Raw genomic sequence first — 8,797 nt, 5'->3', positions numbered from 1 at the left:
CCCTTTGGAGCGGCGGGGGCTGGCATTCTCAGCTCGCAGTTGTGCCCCATGCCAGCCACATGTAATCCTGAGACACTGCACGTACATGTTAAGGGACATGAGTGTCCTTCAGATTTAAGAGTCTGATTTATTAGGCCTAGGGGTCTCCACCGTGGCTGTACATTAAAATCAGTTCAAGCACAGAGTGGGAACTGGGTACAGGCATTTTTTTAAAGGTATCCTGGTTAATTCTTGTTAGGCAAATATCCCAAAAGCAGAAAGACAGCTGCTTCAAGACATCAGTGGTCTCGAGGAGTGAGAAGATGAAACCTGGTAACTGGTCCCTGGAGTGGGTGCCAGGGGGTACTGCTCATATAAGTATTCCCTCTTCACCCTTTCAGGACCCCGGCTCTCGTTCCCCAGGTGTTTTTTCCAAGACTCTTGGCTGCTGTAGGTTCCCTTCACCCTGACACCTGCTTGGAAATTGTTTCAGTTCCAGGAATCTCCTCATCCAAGTTTGCACTCCTCCCCAGAGACAGTCCCTATCTGATGCTTGCACAGGTAAAAATGCACACTCCCCTAGCTTCAACCTGTGACATGTATGAAAGCCCATCCCTGCTTCAGAGGTCCCCGTGGGACCCCCTGAGTGGCTCATGTAACTGCATCACAGGTTCATTGTTCCTCTAGCCAGTCCTTCTCGGGAGAGTCTCTGCTTCCTGATCCTTCCTAATTCCCTTGCAGGTGTTGCTCTGGAGAGCGCTCCCTGGTAGCCCAGCTCCCTGGAAATCTCCCTCCCAGAGGCTCTTTCCAAGGGCACCTAACCAAGGCAGTGACAGAGACTTCCCTGGAGTGAGGCTCACTCAGCCTTGGTGCTTACTTATCTGCATTTCTCCAGTGGTGACAAGAAGTCTCGGTGTTTGCTTTGCTAAGGGTGATTATTTACAAAATCAATTCAGAAATAAACTAGAGCTGCTTTTCCAAAAGTCTTGTCATGTCTGCTGGTCATAGTAGATGAGAACTCAAGGCTATGGTCCCTAATTACTGTACCCAAAATATTGTAAGGGTGAAACACATTTATCTCTGTGCTCCAAATCAGTCAGAGTAAAATAACATGAACAACTGTGAATGTTATTTTTCTCAGATGTCACCAGCATCACTGCAGGAATATCTGGGTTTTTTTTTTCTTTTGAACTGTTCAGCTTTGTGATGCTGCTTTATTTTTTTCCAAATACCCTCACCTCCTGGTTTTTGTTTGCTGCACGGCCAGTGGGGGCAGACAGATGTGTGCTTCTACTGGGAAGGTCTGTTAGGAATAATAGATCATTTAGTTCATGGAAACCGAATGAGTTATTCACAGAGAGCAGAGACTGAGAGTGTCAGCCTGCTGACCTGGAATCTTGTTCTGAGCAGAAACTCTCTGACTTGTAGATTTGAGATTATATGATAGACTGAGAGGTAAGGTGCACAGACAGGACAAGAAGTGTCTTTGGGGATCCAAGAATTGAAGTCTTTCTCTCTAATCCCTGGTGACTTAAATCTACATGGAACAGAGCACAATTTTGTCACTGATGGCTCTCTTCACAAGCTTATGAGATCCAAGAACTTGTCATTTTCTTCACTTTGATAAGCAAGTTTCAAGTTGTGCCCAGTAACAGAAGAAATGGTGCTGTGATTTGCAGTTTACAAGTTGGATAAGTGACTTCATTTATTCCTGCTGATCGATGTGTGGCTTAGGACACCAGCAGCATTGACGTCACCTGAGAGCTTGGGAGAAATGCAGGATTTCATTTCCTAGATCTAAGTCAGAATGTGTTTTCTAACAAGATGATTCTGAATTTCTGGGAGATGCACAGGTGATATTGATGCTACTGGTCTACAGAACAGATTTTGAGTAGCAAGGCTGGAAAGAGTTTTATTTCTAGTAGTTACACATTTTAGCCCTTCTGAGAGGCTGGGTTGTAGGTGTGTCCTCTGCAGCCCCCAGCGCTGTATCTGGCCCTATTCAGTGCCAGGACAAGCCAAACTGTGAAGGAAGACAATTAGACAAGGTGCACTGTCCCCTACGTGATGCTAGGGGATGGCTGTTCCCCAAAAGGTGTGGGGAGTCCTTGTCTTACAGGCCACACTGCTGCCAGGTATAAGAACTAGAACTTATAACCCAGCCCTGAGAAATAGTTTATCACCCCATAGAGAAAACTGGCCAAGAAGTAGCTTTCACACAGGGGACAATGTTGCCTGCTAAGGCTGAGAATGGCATCTCTACCAGCTGTTTAGAAAGTGGAAACAGAAGCAGGAGAAAGTGGAACCTTGAGAAAAGATATCACAGCACAATGTAACTAAACTTCTAAAATGTAGAGAAAAGGCCCTTGACTGAGAGACGGGAGACCTGGACACTGGCTCTGGCTCAGTCACCAGCCAGATGCAAACACTGAAAGGTATTTGTCCTCACTGGGTTTCGTCAGTAAAATCTTGCCCAGCTCTTCAGCATCCAAGAACTCCTTTAGAATTTGCTGCAAAAACTGCTCTTGCCACAAGAGGGGGTTCTCTTTCTGAAATCATAGACATCCTATGTTATTACCTTTAATGAAATGATTTAGGCAAACAACATTTGAGCACCCAGGAGTAAATAGTCTTCCAAAAACTATTAAAACAGGTTAAATGACTCATTTTTAAACTTAAATTATGACTACTCCCTTGCCTGAACAAAGCCAAAAAGGAGACTACTTAGAAAGAATGACAAACCAGTTGGCAAAAACTTGGATTGCAAGCCTGTAAACGTAGCCCAGGGGGCTGCCCTGGCTTTCCTCCTCAGCTTCCTTAAGACTGCCATGCCTGTTCAGTGCTTTTCTCCCTCTTCACAAATGCACAAATCCCGGGGGTGTCCAGGCCCTAAGAGAGAGGTTTTATATGTCTGAGAATAAGTTTGGGACACAAGATATGTCTAAGTGACAATAAATAATTCAGTCAGGGAATAAACTGGTACATAAGGTGAAAGGAGACACCACCTATAGAATTCCAAATATGCAAAGTCAAATATTCCATGAAGACTTATCACATTGCCTCTGCAAGAGATGTTGCAAAATACCTGAGTGTTAGGTGGCATGCGAGCTCAACCCTCAGCTAAGGAGTTGAGATTTCCACCATTTGTCTTGGATCACAGAGAGCCCTAGTTACGTAACCAATCTCACCTTGTTTGTTTTCCTTTTTCTGTCTGTTGTTGCAGTGTTCCAGTCAGTTGACCTGCCTTCACCAGGGAGAAGACAGAAAATGGGGTGCGACATTTTGGCGAGGGCTGTGAGAAGTGGAAGCATCAGCTGACTTTTGGTGGGCTTCCAACGGCACCCCTCCCCCACCTCTGACTAGAGGGTGTGTCTGAGAGGTCTGCACCCTCTCTGTGTAGAAGGTCACTCTCAAGGCCACCTGTCCAATGTGTCCCCTAGTGTAGACAGTCTTTCATTCATACAGCCCGATGTCATTTAAGCTTATCCGTGGCCATTGTAATAACATTGAATCCCACAGGGAGGAAGGTAGTTCTCTTTTCAGGTCTCAAGCATTTCTTCTAATGGCCTCAAGAAAGATGTTTCACTCTTCTGCTGGAGTGTCTCTAAAACCCCCTCAAGCAGCTGCCAATTTCCTTCTTTAACAAAGAGGGAGACCTCAAGAATCAGAGCCTACAGGGGGAATCACTAGCTAGCTAGGCTATGAGGGTGTTGCTTCATTTACTGTATTGTATACGATTGTTGTATTTATGGCAGTGAAATTGGTTTTCCATCCACGGTGACACCAGATTTGCTTTTTAAGTAAAAATGTGAGTTGAGTTACAGAAAAATATTCTGTAAGTAATAGTCTAGGCGGTGCACAAATAAATCAAAAGATTAAGCAGATGGTACAAGAAAGGATGTGGAAGGACTTGACAACAAACACCCAGGTCTATCTTCTGACTCTTATCATTTCTCACTTGTGCGTATCTGGTTCTACCATGGGATTGACCGCTGATGGGTTACTGCAGCCAGGCAGACAGAGAAAAACAAATGTGCGCTAATTTCCTTTGAACTCGTCAAGTTTTTACTTCATTACATATATTAAATAACCAATACTACTCCTTGGAGACAAACAGGGGAAAGAGGAAAATTCTTTTTGTGCCAAATAATGCAGTTCTATGTTAAGTCCCATTGCAGCCCACAGGCAAAACATAGCTGCCAGTGCCATTTCAAAGAAGGCTCTCTATTTCCATATCCCTGTAACTCAGAGTTAATAGTACTTGGTTTACCTAATTACAACAAATTCTTTACAATAACAATCCTTACAACTAGTGCTTTCTCTGGCCCGGAGCCAGACACCCAGTAAAGCAAAGTCCTAACTGTTATTTCCTTTCATCAGGAAATCCTTTTTCTATTACCTTGGATATTTCTTGTAATTTGTATGTTTATCATTAACCAGTACAATCATACTCCTTGAATTGTGTGAACACCTTGAAGGCAAGCCTCCCTCTCTCCCTCTCTCTCTCTCTCTCTCTCCCTCTCATTTATTTACTGCCTGGAACAGTGCCTGCACTTCAATAAACATTTGCTGATTAACTGACAGATTAATTAACTGCACTGGTGGGAACAACTCTTGATTTGGGGATTGCTTGTTTATGTAAAGCCACTGGGATATCCGCCCTGGGTAGGTGCACATCACAAAACTGGCTTTGGTCTTCAAGAGGGAGATAAAGCACATATTAGTAGGTTATGCCCCACTTGAGAAATGATGGATTCCAAAAAATGCCAGGGGTTATCTATCACATTGAACAATGAAACCATCCTGGGTGGGAAAATGCCTAAAAATTGTCCAAGGCCATCAGGAGAGCAGATTGGTTGGCAACTCACTGCTTGTCGCTAACAGGTACCGGTAAGTGTTCCTCTTGTGAAACAACACAGTTTTCAAAGTCTCCCGAGGTTATCGTGATTTCTTGCTTTTGTTTTCTTTTAAACATTCAATTGGTTAAACGCTCACTTCAGGTTTCATTTTGCCAACAAAAACAGTTCACTTTAGTTCCGTGGAAAATATAAAATCGACAGGAAAATTCAGGATCCCAGAGTTGTTGGTTTAGAAGAGACTGATCCCTTGAGTCTCACCTGTAACCACAACACTTTGTTTTCTTAACAGATATTTACCTGTCGGAGAGCACTGGCAATGCAATATGTAGTCCTTGCCCTCAAGGACTGTAATCACAGCTGAATGAGGAAGACAGATGGGTGAGCCAGTAACAGCAATTCATACGTGTCATAGGTCCTGTAAGAGGAGAAACTTCGGGGTGCTGGTGGAGCATGGGGTGGGGCCCATACCCAGTCTCTCACGGGTGTCCAACCCATGGCCTGTGGGCCGCATGCGGCCCAAGATGGCTATGAATGCTGACGAACTCAAAATTGTGAGTTTTCTTAAAACCTTTTTTCTGCTCATCAGTTTTCATTAGTTTTTGTGTATTTGACGTGTGGCCCAAGACAACTCGTCTTCCAGAGATGCCAAGAGGTTGGACACCCCTGCAAGTCTAAATGAATAGTGGGGGCTGGAGGGTCAGGGACAGCTTCTGGTACCATGTTAATAGCTTCAACGGCTTGTAGGACTCAGCCAGTGAAGATGAGTAAAATGTTCCATGAAGGGGGAAGAGCATGCTTTCCTTAAACAGGTCTCATCCTGTTTCCACTCTCAGGTTGCCTGTTACTTTGCTCTGCACCCTATTTCTCTCTGTACAGTCCTGCTAAGTCATTACAAAAGGTCAGTGCTGTGGACTGAAAGCATGTGTCCCTCCCAAATTCGTGTGTTGAAGTATTAATCCTCAAAGCAATGGTATTTGGAGGTGGAGACTTTGGAAGGTAACTAGGTCACGAGGTGGAGCCCTCATGAATGAGATTAGTGCCCTTACAAGAAGACATGAGAGAAATGATCTTTCTCCACCATGTGAGGGCACAGCCAAAAAACAACCCTTTACAAATAAGGAAGCAGGTCCTTATTACATGACGAATGTGCAGGAACCTTGATCTTGGACTTCTCAGCCTCCAGCACTGGGAGAAATAATTGTCAGCTGTTTAACAGACCCTATCCATGGTATTTATTATTATTATCTATGGTGGTGATAAACTTCAGTCCATAACCCTGAAGGAGTGTAATCTGACCTGCTCCTTCCAGTCTAAGAGAGCCATAGTGCCTCCTTTATTATCCCAATAAAACCTTTTATAAACTGAGAGTAAAGTTTGGTCAGGGACCCTGAAATTGCCCTTGAGCCAGGTGACCGGGTGGTAAGTAGAAAACCTGCACATGCTCCCTTCCTCTAGATAGCATCGAAGCTCATGCTGCTGTCAGTGGTTTGCCCAGTACATCGCAATGTCGAGCTTTTAGAGTGCTTACATTTTTAAAACCTGCTTCTTGTTCTCAGATGACGAGAGAGAAGTCTTCTTTAATTACAGGCTGTCTTTAGACAAAGAAAATTACAAATGCTTCAGGCTGGCAGTGAGAGGGGAGGAGTAGGTGACGATGACCGAAATGCCTTCGAAGTTTCCCTAAGAGACTCTCAGAAGATGCCATCCATTCTTCTTTAGGGGAAAATGGAACCACCGCCTTTAATTTTTTTAAGCATGCTGATTTTTCAATAATTTATAGGAAACAAAATGCTACACAAAGTTCTTTTGCTTAGAGTTTTAAAGAATGCTTTATATTTGGGATATTTTAAGACTTAAAGACATTACAAAAATAGTATAAGGTGTTCCCAAAAATACCCTTTGCCCCCAGTGAAAACATGCACCCAACCATAGTACCTTGTCAAAACCAGTTTTTCTTAAGTATGTTAACTTTCTCCATTAGAAGTTTAATTTGTTATACATTTATTCATTTTTCAAGCCATTAATTCCATAAATACTTAACAAAGGCTTACTCTGCTCTGCATGTGGTACCAGGCCTAGTGGATGCAAGTTGACTATAACACGGTTTCTTGTCTCAGGGCACTGACAGTCGTGGGGTGGGGCAGCAGCCCGTGACAGTGTGTGTGTCCGAGGACACAGAAGCATTCTACTACCAGCGAACAGAGGAGAGGCATCTCCATAGGACTCTTTGTCCAGGAAGACTCCTAAAATATAAACCAGATTAGACTTCTAAGGAGCAAGTGATCTTTAATTACCCAAAGGGATCAGAAAATCCCCTATTTGAGGCAGAGGAATTGCCTATATTAAGTCCCAGAAATAGAAAACGGCCGGATTCATTTGGCGAACCAACCTGTACCAGTTTGGATGGATCGAAGAGCATGTATATGCTTTGGGTAAGTGGGGGTGGGGAAGGGAAGGAAGACACAGCAGATGAGTTATGATAGGCAGTTGGGGGCCAGATCATGAAAGGCCCTATTTGCTAAACTACTTTTGAAAGTTAGCCTACAGTTCAGGGTAAGCCACTGGTGGGTTTTGAGCTAAGAAGAGATATTACTACATTTGCATTTGGGAATGATGCTCTGACAGCATTGTTGTAGAGGATGCATTTAAGAAAAAACTCCAAGGGCAGGGAGATAGGAGTTAGGAGTCCCCATTCAACATAAAGCTGAGGAGAAGGGCAAGGCCAGGGGCAGCAGGAAAGAGAGGAGGCAGAACCAATAGAATTCAGTGGTTGGGTATTGGGGTTGAGGGCTGAGTGAGAGCAAAAGTCCAGGCTGACTTTTAGGTCTCTGGATCTGACCACTGGGTGGTATGAATGCAGACAGAAAATAAAGGAAGGAGGAAAACAGTGGAAAAGAAACTTCACTCTGGACACATTAAACTGAAGTGAAATTATCCAATTGACAATCATTTATACTGCAAGCTCCTCCAATAATGTCATTTGATATCGTTTTCTTATAATGTTGAAATGCCATAGAAACAGCCTATATTAAAACTGGTTTCATTATATGTCATTTCACTTAAAGTCACAGAACCTATTGATGGCATTAGTGAGGAATTACTGTATATAGCTGATATTGGTGATGAAATATTACTAATTTATTATAGCTTACATTTTACAGTATCTGGTTAGAGCTGCAGACTGGTCTGAGGTGAGACAACTAAGGCAAAGTGGAGTTCCCATCTTTTAATTCATTTTGTTCCTTTGACAGTAGTATCTTTTCATGAAAACAAAGGCTTGGAGGCCATCACCTTTGCTCCCCCAGAGTCATGCACGTAGTAGGTGCTCAGCATTTCCTAAATGAATACACAACTGCTCTTTTGCTTTCTTAGACTATGTAAGTACCTTCTACCTTAATCTCTTTCCCCTCACCAGCGGGCATTCCATCTGTATGACCCCAGTACCTGCTCTTCCCTTTCTTGGAGCTTTGACAGAAGCCACTAGAGGGTGACATGGCAACACCCACTTAAGTGGCTCTACGGAGGAATCCTTCCTTATTCAGCAGAATGGCAGGGGATACTCAGCCACCCATGTCCATGGAGAAGAGAGGGAGGTGGTGTCACCAAGAGACAAAGCATGTGATTGTCACCCTACGGATGCCACCAATACCACACCAGAGACAAGAAACTTCACATCTCTGGACTCTGTTTTCTCACCTACAGAATGGAATACAATACTTATTTTTGCTCACCATTTCTAGCTGTATGGAGTTTAAGATATTACATAAGGTCCCTACCCCAATAAAAGCAGCATGGCAGCATGGCAAAGTAAAATTGTTTTTAAAGTGCACTCATATTAGTTAAGAGTTAGCATAAAGGTTTTCGACTGAATTTTGGTGAGGATTTTGGCAAATAAATTCCTTATGCTGATATTATTAAATTATAAGCAAATAGGAAACAACTTGGCCGCATATATGAAA

The sequence above is a fragment of the Phyllostomus discolor genome, chromosome 3 (genome assembly GCF_004126475.2).
Source record: "Phyllostomus discolor isolate MPI-MPIP mPhyDis1 chromosome 3, mPhyDis1.pri.v3, whole genome shotgun sequence".
NCBI classification, from domain to species: domain Eukaryota; kingdom Metazoa; phylum Chordata; class Mammalia; order Chiroptera; family Phyllostomidae; genus Phyllostomus; species Phyllostomus discolor.
The sequence above is the reverse complement of the archived record's forward strand: the minus strand, read 5'-3'. Positions refer to the sequence as shown.